This window comes from Muscardinus avellanarius, assembly GCF_963383645.1.
Source record: "Muscardinus avellanarius genome assembly, chromosome: 4".
Taxonomy (NCBI): Eukaryota; Metazoa; Chordata; class Mammalia; order Rodentia; family Gliridae; genus Muscardinus; species Muscardinus avellanarius.
The window spans coordinates 90,173,406-90,186,782 of NC_137789.1; positions in this window are offsets into that span (position 1 = coordinate 90,173,406).

Below are 13,377 nucleotides of genomic sequence, written 5' to 3' on the forward strand. Positions count from 1 at the left end.
TCAGCTACTTAGTGAGGCCCTCTGCAACTTAGTGAGACCCTGTTTCAAAATAAATAATACAAAATAGGGCAGGGGGTGTAGCTTGGAGGTTGAATGCCCCTGGGTTCCATCTCCAGACCTGTGTAAAAAAAAAAAAGCTCCCCTCCTGGTGAGATGGGGCAGGTTTCCAAAAAGGACAACATGAAGGCAGGTCTCTGAGGAAGTGCTGAAGGAGGTGATGATGCAGTGTATAGCATGTGTCCTGTGTGCTGGCACACCCCTGGTATGTCATCTCAGTGCGCTGCACAGTCCAGTTTGTGGGACTGGAGGCCCCGTAGAGCAGTGTGCTGAGCTCCTCTGGGGAGATGTTCAAAGGGCAGGACTCCTGGGATTCTTCTCGGCTTGACCCCTCACTCCTGGGCAATGTGCTTCTCTTGTGGGGCTGTAATCTGCTGGCCCGCTTCATCAGTGCCTACATGGTAGACGACAGCTTCAGGCAGGCCGTGGCCATCCCGAGCTACCCCAAGTTGGTGATGGGGATTACAGTAAGCATGCTGACCTACCCCTTCCTGCTGGGGGGATTTCTCATGGCTATGAACAACTGTGGGGTGCAGGCTGGGCTCGCCCTACTCACCGGAGTTCAAGTCGGGGATGCATTGAGGAAATGCCTGAGCGTACAGGACCAGCTCCTCCAGTGTGCGTCCTCAGGTCGCCTGACCAGCCACGTGTCTCAGCCACCCGCAGGCATCCCTACCTAGCAAGCCTATGTGTGTTCCAGTCCAACAGGGCCTCTGCTGCCCTCCGTACAGCATGGTGGCACATGCTTGTGATCCCAGCATTTGGGATGCTCAGACAGGAGGATCACGGTTCTCATACAGCCTCAGCTACTTAGTGAGGCCCTCCACAACTTGAGATCCTGTTTCAAAATAAGGAATAAAAAATAAGGCTGGAAAGCCAGGTGTGGTGACACACGCTTATAATCCCTGCACTTGGGAGGCTGAGACAGGAGGATAACACAGATTCAAAGCCAGCCTCAGCTACTTAGTAAGGCTTTCAGGAACTTAGTGAGACCCTATATCCAAATAAAATATAATTTAATAAATAGGTCTGGGAGTATATCCCAGAGGTAGAAAAGCCCCTCAGTTACACCCCCAGTACCACCGGAAAAAAAAAAAAAAAGTCCTGGAGGTATAGATTGAAGGTAGAATGCCCTGGGTTCCATCCTCAGACCTGAAAAAAAAAAAAAAAAAAGATTTCCCCATCTCCCCCAAGTAAATGTATTGGTGGTGACTTGGGAAACAAACTAAAAAAGAGTTAGCAAAAGAAGCTTTTCCCCTCCTCAGCAGTCATAGAAAGAATTAGAAGAGAAGGTACAGGCTTTAAATGGCAGTCCTGAGCCAAAGTGGCGGCACATGCTAATGATCCCAGCATTTGGGAGGCTGAGACAGGAGGATCACAGTTCGAAGACAGCCGCTGCTCCTACTTAATGAGGCCCTTTGCAATTCAGTGAAACTCTATTTCAAAAATTAAAAAATAGGGCTGGGGGGTGTAGCTCGGAGGTAGAATGCCCCTGGGTTCTATCCCCAGTACCACAATAAAATAATATAAAATAAAAAGCTGAGGGTGTACCTCAGAGGTAAAATGTCCCTGGGCTCAATCTCTATTACCACAAAATAAAAGAATAAAATAGCTGGTGTGGTGGCGCACACTTGTAATCTCAGTATTCGGGAGGCTGAGGCAGGAGGATCGCACAGGTTCGAAGCCAGCCTCAGCTACTTAGTGAGGCTCTCAGCAACTTAGTGAGACCCTGTTTCCAAATAAAATATAAAATAGGTCTGGGAGTATAGCCTGGAGGTAGAAAGCCCCTGGGTTCCATCCCCAGTACCACATACCCAAAAAAAAGAATAAAATAGGGCTGGGCATTCAGAAGTAGAATGCCCCTGGGTTCAATCCCCAGCCCCAAAATTAAGTATAAACAAATATAAAAATAAAAGTAAATAAAATAAAAACAACAAAGTTTTTAGTTTTTCCTTCTAAAAAATGAAGCATGCCAGGTGTGGTGATGCACACTTGTAATCCCAGTACTTGGGAGGCTGAGGCAGGAGGATTGCGCAGGTTCGAAGCCAGCCTCAGCTCCTTTGTGAGGCTGTCAGCAACCTAGTGAGAGACTGTTTTCAAATAAATTATAAAATAGGTCTGGGAGTGTAGCCCAGAGGTAGAAAGCCTCTGGGTTCCATCCCCAGTACCACCAACATAAATAAATAAATAAATAAATAAATAAATAAATAAATAAATAAATAAATGAAGAACAAACTGGGCATGGTGGCACATGCTTGTAACCCCAGCATTTGGGAGGCTGAGACAGGAGGATGATGATTTGAGGACAGCTTCAGTTACTTAGTGAGGCCATTTGCAACTCAGTGAGACCTTGTTTCAAAATAAAGAATAAAAAAAAAGGGCTGGAGGTGGAGCCCCTAGATTCAGTTCTCGTTCTCTCTCTCTCTCTCTCTCTCTCTCTCTCTCTCTCTCTCTCTCTCATACACACACACACACACACACACACACACACACACACAAACACACACACATGCACACACAAGATAGCCTGAAGGGAAGAGAGTTTGTAAGAGGCTATGTGGAACTTATAGACAGGAGGACCACGCAGGTTCCAAGCCAGTCACGCTGGCTTAAGAGACCCTGTTTAAAAAAAAAAAAAAAAAAAAGTATAAAATAGGTCTGAGAGTGTAGCCCAGAGGTAGAAGGGTTTCCAGGCACTCCAGTACCACCCCCCAAAAAAATTAGATAGTGTGGGGGTCTGTGCCAGAGACAGAGCTGCCCCCCTGCCAGAAGGGGCGGATCTGGTTGGGTTAGAGACAGGGCAGTATATCTACATATCAAACGACCTGCTGTAGATCTGGTTGGGCTGGCTATAAAAATACTATGCATCCAGGAATCTTTAGTGAATTAATTCAAACCCCCGCCCTCCATGCCACTCCTGAATGGCATGGGGCTGTAACTGTCTTCTGTATTTCTATCTTTTTATTTTTGGTGGTACTGGGGATGGAACCCTTCTACCTCCAGGCTACACTCCCAGACCCATTTTATATTTTTTATTTGGAAACAGGGTCTCTTGTTTCCAAATAAACAAGCTGGCTTTGAACCTGCGTGATCCTCCTGTATCCGCCTCCCAAGTGCGGGCATTACAAGCGTGCGCTTCCACGCCCAGCTATTTCTATCTTTTTTTTTTTTTTTTTTTTTTTTTTTTTTTTTTTGGTGGTACTGGGGTTGAACCCAGGGGCTTTTCTACCTCCGGGCTATACTCCCAGACCTATTTTCTATTTTATTTGGAAACAGGGTCTCACTAAGTTGCTGAGAACCTCACTAAGTAGCTGAGGCTGGCTTCGAACCTGTGCGATCCTCCTGTCTCAGCCTCCCAAGCGCGGGGATTACAAGGGTGTGCCACCACGCCCAGCTATTTCTAACTTTTTAATAAACTCATTTAAATCTTCAGCAAGAGTCCGGGCTATTGCATATTTATCCTTAGCTCAGAACAAAAACCTGCAGTTTGAGGAGAATTGTTTTCTAGGGGTTTAACAAAGGTCCCTGGGGACATTTTCCCAAACCATAACAGTTCAAACCATAATATCTTAAACCGTAACAAAACATAACCCCACGTACACACACACATTTTGTTTTTAACCTCCAGTTGAGGAGCTAACTCCTTCGGCTTGGTATAGTGATCCCGCCACCCTTCATAGAAACAAGATACAAGAGCAGTTACATCAGGGACCAGGGTAAAGCAACCAGCTCAGCACAGGTCCCCAGCACTCCATCTCCTGCTCTGCCGTGCCGTGCCTGTGAGTACTGCTAGAGAGCCTCTTACAGGTTGGCCCTCTTGATCCCTAATGCTGGGAAGCTGTATTACTTTCAATAAGACATTCACTTTCATGAATCATCAAGGTAAATCTAGAAAAGGAGCAGTCCTTGGGGTGTCCGCCTCCCTCCCCTTCTTGTGGCTGCCCATTCTCCTTTAAGTGGCTGCTGGCTCTGGCCTCCTGGCCTGGCACTCAGCGCGCACTGAGGGTTTCGCCTTTTGTCACACTGAGCATGCCTCCTGCAACTGTGGCTGGGGCACACATTCTCCCATATTTGGGAGTAAGCAGGAGACAGCAGCATGTGGGTTTCTGTTTAAAATTCCAAAGTCAGCAGGGTGTATATTATCCATTTCCTCAAATCCAACATGCTGTAAAGCATGAGTCAGAGTCGGATAAGCTTCTTCCCAGGGGAAGTTATGTCAGTTGATTAGTGAATGTAATTAAACAAGGATAATGCTCGCTGGCATTAGCTGCAGATTAATGCTGAGGAAAACAAAATATCCATCTTGACTAAGTATTCCTGCCAAGATAACGCAGTTTCCCCAGCCTCCCTGATCAGAGAAGGTTGTCCAATCTTTATGCAGTTTGAGAAACACAGGAAAACCATGTGATCAACACTATCCGTTCACTTAGAGAAGATTGTAGATATCAGGATCTTTGAGGGGGAGGTATGTTTTGTTGTTGTTGTTGTTGTTGTTGTTGTTGTTGTTGTTTTGTGGTACTGAGGATTGAACTCAGGGGCATTCGGAGGTCTGGCTTTGAGGCCTGGCTGGAGGTTGAGAACAAAAGACTTCCAAAAGTGAGAAATACCTGTAACCATCCCCCTGCCTCCAGGCCCATAAATTTACCTGGCCTGGCCTGCTGTTCCACCCACCAACCAGAGAAATACCTGACTGCTTCCCCCTGCCTCCCTCCTAGGGCGCCATAAAAAGCCCTTAGTGTGTCAGGAAGGGACTCCTGATTCTCATGGACTTTCTCCTGGTCAGTCCCCCTCCCAGGCTTCACTCCAATTAAAAAGCCTGTTCTGGGTTCTGGTCATTAGAACTGTGTGTTTTCTTTAGCCCTATATTTTCTAACACATTCTACCTCTGAGCTACACCCCATCCCTTTTTTTTCTTTTTTCTTTTTTGTTTCTGTTTTTGTTTTTGAAACGGTCTTGCTTGGTTTCTGTGCTGGTATTGGGAAAGGGCTTCAAAATGTTTTTGAAAATAGCTTTGGTATTAATGTGCCAGTATTGGGAAATGGTTTCAAAATGTATTTGAAAATACATTTTGAATAACTTTGGTATTAGAAAGCTAGAGCTTGGACACAGGGCAGGCAGGGAGGACCCTGCAGAGCTCCAGGCACCAAGAGTGATTAGCAAGAGAACAGAGTCTCTTACAGGGTCTTTTACATTTCTCAAATAAGCTAAGATTTCCCAAGCATGTGGGGGGATGCCATAAGTCTTCAAGAGACCCCAGACTCTGATAATCAATTAACACATTTTGGGGTATAGCAAAATGCTTGGCATCTACTGGAGACAGGGTAGGCCTACAGGAAGGAATCCCCACATCAAAAGACCTGCTCCAAGAAGGGGCAGATCTAGTCGGGTCAGAAGACTTGGTATAAAAAGATTCTGTATCCAAAAGATGTTGGTGATTTCTTTTCAAGTCACCCCACTATGTCACCCTTTATGGCATTGTGCTTTACTCTAAGCTATGTCCTATCTTTCCATCTTTGTAATAATAAAATTGCTTAAGCTTACAGCAAAAGAGTTTGGGCTATTATTTTCTACACATAGCTCAGAACAAGAACCCACAGCTACATCTCACTGTAACCATTCGGGAGCCCAAAGGAGCCCGGTAACAGTTTCTTTTTCCTTTTTTTTTTTTTTTTTTTTGCGGTAGTAGGGATGGAACCCAGGGGCATTCTACCTCCAAGCTACAGAGCTATATACTCCCAGCCCTATTTTTTATTCTTTATTTTGAAACAGGGTCTCACTGATTCTAAGTAGTAGCTGAAGCTGTCCACGAACCTAGATCCTCCTGTCTCAGCCTCCCAAATGCTGGGATTACAAGCGTTTGTCACCATGCCCAGCTCTTACTAGGTTTTTGAGAGTTTCACTAAGTTGCTGAGGCTGAGATCCTCCTGTCTTAGCCTCCCAAACACTGAGATTATAGGTGTGTTCCACACCTGGTTAGGAGTATGAAAATTCTGGTTTTCTTTGTTTGTTGTTTGTTTTTGTAGTGCTGGGGATTGAACCCAGGGGCATTCTACCTCTGAGCTACATTTTATTTATTTATTTATTTATTTATTTATTTATTTATTTATTTATTTATTTATTTCGGTGCTGGGGATAGAACCCAGGGGCATTCTACCTCCGAGCTATACCCCCAGGTCTAGTTTTTATTCTTTATTTTGAAACAGGGTCTTACAAGTTGCAGAGGGCCTCACTAAGTAGCTGAGGCTGTCCACAAACCGTGATCTCCTGTCTCAGCCTCACAAATGCTAGGATTACAAGCGTGCGCCACCACACCCAGCATTACATTTTATTTTTAGTTTGAAACAGGGTCTCACTAAGTTGATGAGAGTCTCACTACTTGCTGAGGCTTCTGGCTTAAGAGACCCTGTTTCCAAATAAAAAATATAAAAAATAGGTGTCTGGAAGTGTAGCCCAAAGGTAGAAGGGTTTCGAGGAACCCCAGTACTACAAATAAATAAATAAATAAATAAATAAATAAATAAATAAATAAATAAGGCAGAGATTGTAACTCGGAGGTAGAATGTCCCTAGGTCCCATCCCCAAACCTGCAAAAAAATAAAAAAAATAAAATAAGTAAATAAAACAGGGTATCACTGAGTTGAAAAGGGACTAAGTAGCTGAGGCTGTCCTCGAACTGCGGTCCTCCTGTCTCAGCCTCCCAAATTCTGGGATTACAAGCATGTACCACCACTCCTGGCTAGAAAATATTGATGAAAATTGTTTTATCTGATTTACTCCATCATCTCTCAGGGACAGACAGCTGAGAACAGACTTGGGGGAAATGAAACATGGCCCAGGTGAGATGTGATAAGCATACCAGAAGATTTTATAAAAAGCTTTATAAAAAGACTTCCTGGGAAGTCACTCCAGGAAGTCAGGAAGTAGCACTATGACAGAGTCCAGAAGGAATAAGGTGGGGGTGGAGGAGAAGGAAGTTAGAAAGGGGGGGATCTAGAGGGAACTGGAAATCCTCGGCCTCTATTGTACACTTTAGCCGGCACAAATTTAAAGTGTATATTTTCTTAACTCCAGCAAAAGTTGCTAAATTTTATATAAATGAATAAATGCGATCCAAAGCTTTTTGCTTACTAGAAGCTTCTGGGGTTAAAGAAAACAGGATTCAGGAGTTCTTTTAACTTTCTGATGAAGCATTTCTACCCTCTACCACCTTTCCCTTGAAGCAATTGAGTTAGAAATACACTTGATCTTTCTGGCGTTTCTCTGTGTTTTGATGTTTTCAAGTGCCCCTTCTGATGTAGGTCAAAGCATCTTGTTTTTTAAAATGTGAGATTTTAGTTTTTCTGCCCAAATCCAATAGAAAAGATTTTTCCAAATAAGGAAGTTTTCCTGGTGTGTGTGGCCAGGGCAGCAGCAGTCTCTGTAGTTCTCAGTCAAGTACAGTCGCTGCACTAGGCCAGGGAGCGTTTAGGAACTCATCAACACTGCACGGCTGAACACGGGTGCGCGTGCCCGCAAAGAATGCAAAACCAGCCAGCCAGCAAACCCGAGAGAAGACAGAGTTTTGACACACACCCCTATCCTCTCCATTCTCTTTCCTAGCCCCAGAGTCTCACTAGTTTCTGCTTTCTGTTCAGATGGGGGCGGCAGGGGGGACAAAAACTCTGATCCTGTGGAATTAAGATGATTTGGGTTAAAATTCCAATTCGTAGTCACGCATGGTGGCACACGCTTTTAATCCCCATGCTTGGGAGGCTGAGACAAGAGAATCACACAGGTTCAAAGCCAGCCTCAGCTACTTAGTGAGGCTCTCAGCAACTTAGTGAGACCCTGTTTCCAAATAAAATATAAAATAGCCCAGAGGTAGAAAGCCTCTGGGTTCTACCCCCCAGTACCACTAAAAAAAAATAAAAACTGAAAAAAATAAAGAAAGAATAAAGAATAGGGCTGGGGGGTGTAGCTCTTGGGTAGAATGCCCCTCGGTTCCATGCCCAGTACCACAAAAAAAAAAAAAAAAAAAAAAAATTAAAAAGGGATGGGGATGTAGTTCCGAGGTAAAATACCCCTGGGTTTAATTCTCAGTACCCCCCCCCACACACACACATATGCGAAAGAAAGAAAAAAGAAAAATTACCTAATAAATGTAATGCATGAGCCAGGCGTGGTGGCACATGATTGCAATCCCAGCATTCGGGAGGTGGAGACTGGAGGATTGCAGTTCATGGACAGCTTCAGTTACTTAGCAAGGCCCTTCGCAACTCAATGAGACCCTGTTTCAAAAAATATAAAGCATAAAAACATAGGACCAGGGGTGTAGCTTGGAGGTAGAATGCTCCTGAGTTCCATCCCCCGTACCGCAAAAATTAAATAAATAAATAAATAAATAAATAAATAAATAAATAAATGTAAGCCGGGTGTGGTGGTGCACCCTTGTAATCCCCATGCTTGGGAGGCGGAGACAGGAGGATTGCGTGGGTTCGAAGCCAGCCGCACTGGCTTAAGAGACCCTGTTTCCAAATAAAAAGTATAAAAATAGGTCTGGGAGTGTAGCCCGGAGGTAGAAGGGTTTCCAGGAACCCCAGTACCACCAAAAAATAAAAATAAAAATAAATAAATAAATAAATAAATAAATAAATAAATAAATAAATGTAATGCATGAGTTAGGCAAGGTGACACAAGCCTGTAATCATAGTATTTATAATCCCAGTACTTGGGAAGCTGAGACAGGAGGATGACAGGTTTGCAGCCTCAGCCATTTAGAGAGGCTCTCCTCAACTTAGTGAGACCCTGTTTCAAAATTAAGAATAAAAAGTAGAACTGGAGGTATAGCTCAGCGATAGAATGCCCCTGAGTCCAATCTCCAGTACCACACAAAAAAAGAAAAAAAAATAGAAGAAAAGAAAGAGAGAAAGAAAGGAAGAAAGAAAGAAAAGAAAGTTCAAGACCAGTCTCTGCAACTTAGTCAGATCTTATGTTAAAGTAAAAAAATAAAAAGGGTTGGAATGTAACTCAGGGGTAGAGTGGCCCTGGGTTCAATTCCCAGTACTGAAAGGGAGAAGGGAAAAGAAAGAAAGGAAGGAAGAAAAGAAGGAAGAGAGGAAAAAGAAAAAAAAAGACTGGCTATGGGTCTCCTTAGATCTGGGAAATTGCCCGGAATCCTGTTTGGAGGACCTAGCAAGTGCCTCTTGCTGAGCCTAGAAATGTGTGGGAGGCCAGGGCAAGGGCCTCCCAGGTTTACCTTTCTGTACTCCGTTCATCTGACCAGAAATACGAATACAGCAAGAGGAAATAGGCTAAAAATGAGCTCCAGAGCACACTTTAAGTTCTAGTATTTCTGCTGTTTCTTCTGAAAAATTTAACTTCTCTTTAAGCCCTATAAATAGAACAAGCCTTATTAGAGGGACATCATTATTTAAGTTTGAAGTCAGCAGAGAAATCATATAATTACTAATTCCACATGCAATGAATTAAAATGGAATAACAAATAAGCTATAGGAAGATGAGACAAGATCTTTAGCAAGGTACTAGATTACTAACAGATTTTTTTTTCTTCACTAAACAAAAAGATGTAAAGGTCAAGAAGAAATTTACCTATATGTCTTGCTTCAAAGAACCAGAGCAAGAAGCCGGGCGTGGTGGTGCACGCTTGTAGTCCCAGTGCTTGGGAGACTGAGACAGGAGGATTACAAGGTTTGAAGCCAGCCTCAGCTAGTGAGGCTCTCAGAAACTTAGTGAGAGCCGGGCGTGGTGGCGCACGCTTGTAATCCCCACACTTGGGAGGCTGAGACAGGAGGATCGCGCAGGTTCGAAGCCAGCCTCAGCTACTTAGTGAGGCTTTCAGCAATTTAGTGAGACCCTGTTTCCAAATAAAATATAAAAAGGTCTGGGAGTATAGCCTGGAGGTAGAAAGGCTCTGGGTTCCACCCCCAGTGCCACCAAAAAAAAAAGAAAGAAAGAAAGAAAGAAAGAAACTTAGTGAGACCCTGTTTCCAAAATAAATTATAAAATAGGGCTGGGGGTATAGCTTGGAGGTAGAAAGCCCCTGGGTTCCACCACCCCAGTACCACAAAAAAAAAAAAAAAAAAAAAGATCCAGAACAAGGCTGGGAGTGGAGGCTAAGACAGGAGGATCACAGGATGGAGGACTGCCTCAGCAAGGAGTGAAACTCTCTCATCCTTATTTATAAAAATAAAATAGAGATGGAACGGTAGCTCGGGTAGAATGCCTCTAGGTTCAATTGCCAGTATCCAAAAACAAAAACAAAACAAACAACAACAAAAACAAAAACACAAAGATGCAGAACATGAATAGGAAATAAAAGTAACTTTATAAACTATAAAATTATTATTGTTATCACAGATACTCCTTGCTTTATGATGGTGTTACAATCTGATAAATTCATAAATTGAAAATATTTTGAATCAAAATGTGTGAAGCTGAGCATGGTGATACATGCCTATAATTTCAGTACTTGGGAGTCTGAGACAGAAAGATTGCAGGTTCAAGGCCAGTCTCAACAACAGAGTAAGGCTCTCAGAAACCTAGTGAGGCTGGTCGTTGTGGTGCACACTTGTAATCCCAGCATTCGGGAGGCTGAGACAGGAGGATGGTGGTTCACGGACAGCCTCAGCTACTTAGGGAGGCCCTCTGCAACTCAGTGAGACCCTGATTCAAAATAAAGAATAAAAAATAGGGCAGTGGGGGTAGCTTGGGGGTCGAAAGTCCCTGGGTTCTGTCCCCAGACCTGGAAAGAAAGAAAGAAAGAAAGAAAGAAAGAAAGAAAGAAAGAAAGAAAGAAAGAAAGAAAGAAAGAAAGAAAACTAGTGATACTGTTTCCAAATAAGAAATAAAATCAGGCTGGGAGTATAGCTTGGAGGTAAAATGTTTTGGGGTTCAATTCCTAGTACAAAAGAAGGAGAAGGAGGAGGAGGAGGAGGAGGAGGAGGAAGAGGAGGAGGAGGAGAAGAAGAAGAAATGTGCTTAGTACACTTACCTACTTAACATCATAGTTTAGCATCACAGTACACTGTAGAGTCTCAGTTTTTTATCCTTACAGCTTACTGACACCCTGTCTCAAAATAAAAAGGACTGGGTAGCACGCCAGACCCCTGGAGAAGCCGGGCCCAGTAAGACACTGGGTCCCGGGTGTGGGTCACGCGGGGCACGCCAGCCGGGGCCTGGGTCGCAGGACTCTGGGCCCCGGGCCGGAATGCGCGTAGCACGCCAGACCCCTGGAGAAACCGGGCCCAGTACCCTGGGACCCAGGCAGGGGTCAGGCGGGACACGCCAGCCAGGGCCCGGGTCGTGGGAATCTGGGCCCCGGGCCGAACTGCACGTAGCCAAGTGGTTAGACCGATGCTGGGGCCAGCAAGGCCGGCATCAGAGCCTGCCGTGAGGCAAGGCTGGTGCTAGGGCTTCCGAAGCCAGGATTGGAGTCTGCTGAGGGGTTAGGCTGGTGCTGGGGCCAGCGAGGCCGGCATCAGAGCCTGCCATGAGGCAAGGCTGGTACTGGGGCCTCTGAGGCCAGGATAAGAGCCTGCCGAGAGGATGGGCCGGTGCTGGGGCCAGCGAGGCCGGCATCGGAGCCTGCCATGAGGCAAAGCTGGTACTGGGGCCTCCGAAGCCGGGATTGGAGCCTGCCGAGGGGTTAGGCCAGTGCTGGGGCCAGTGAGGCCAGCATTGGAACCTGCCGTGAGGCATGGCCGGTGCTGGGGCCTCCGAGGCCGGGATCGGAGCCTGCCGAGGGTTAGGCCGATGCCGGGGCCATCGGCTAGCATCGGAGCCTGCCGTGAGGAAGGCCGGTGCTGGGGCCTCCAAGGCCGGGATCGGAGCCAGCTGAAGGGTTAGGCCAGTGTTGGGGCCAGCGAGACCAGAATTGGGGCCTCCCATGAGGCAAGGCCGCTGCTTGAGCCAGCGAGGTCTGGAGCAGTCCACCGGGTAGCCAGGCCATTACTGGGGCCATCAAGAGTGGGATCGGTATTTGCAATGCAGCATGCACAGAGAAATATTGCAGAAAATTAAAACCAGATGCTTCCCCTAATCAGCAATAACTAGGAGGAAAGGGGCAACAGGAAGTGGTCAAGCTATAGAAAGGGCCCTATAGTGAAGCAATTAAGGTGACCAATCAGAGGGTATGGAATAGGGGAGGATGGAGCCTCTTTCAAAAGCAGGAGGTACATAAACATATGTATCAAAGTTAATCACCAAACAAGCATGGGATCGAGGGAGGGGGAGGGAATGGGATGGGGACTGGATGAGGGCTAATTGGATGATGTGTGCTTGCTTGTATATCCTCTCAAGTCTTATATTCCAATGTGATGTATGACTACAATGCACCAATAAAAATAAATTAAAAAAATAAAATGTATTGTTTGTTTTTATTGTTGCTAATTTTTAAGATCTCTATTTGGAATATTAATATACTTTCAGATATAGTATTTGGAAATATTTTATCCCATTCTATCAGTAACTTTTAACTCTGTTTACATTGTCTTTGGATGTACAATATTTTTTTTATTTTTTAGGAAGTTTGTTTATTCTTTTGTTGCCTGTGCCTTTGACATCATATCCAAGAAATTACTGCCAATTTAATGTTGTAAAGTGTTATGACCCAGGTTTTCTTCTAAAAGTTTATAGTCTTAAGATTTTCATTTAGGTCTTTTATTATGGGCCCAGTTTTATTCCTTTTCATGTAATTATTATTTTTAAACAATATTTAGTGAAAAGTTTATTATTTCCTTCACCAAATGTTCTTGGAAACTTTGTCAAAAATAACTTGACCATATATAGAAGAATTTATTTCTAGGCTTTTTATTTTACTTTACTGGTTTATATATCTTCCTTTATAGCAGTCCTACACTGTTTCAGTTATTGTAGCTCTATAAGGTTTGAAATCAGAAAATGTAAATCTTCTATCCTTTGTTCTTTTTTGAGATTGTTTTGGGTATTTAGAGTTCATATTTCAAGTTAGGATAGATTTTTTTTTCTGAAAAATAAATGTACGGTAGCTTTACCTTAAAAAAAGAAAAGAAAAAATACCCTCTGGTAAGAAAGAAAGCAAATAGAAATACTGAAATGTTATCTCTAAGTGATCAAAAGTTTGGTATCAGACAAATGAATCAGTTATGTGAGATTATCATTGTTAATTTTGGATAAATTGCTATAATATTAGATGTCAACCACTAAGCCAAGCATGGGAAGGAGGGATGGGGAGGGAATGGTGTGGGGATTGGGTAGGGGTAACTGGGCGATGTATGCATGTATGTCTACACAATTTTTTATCCCATTATGATGTATGAATACAGTGCACCAATAAAAAAAATT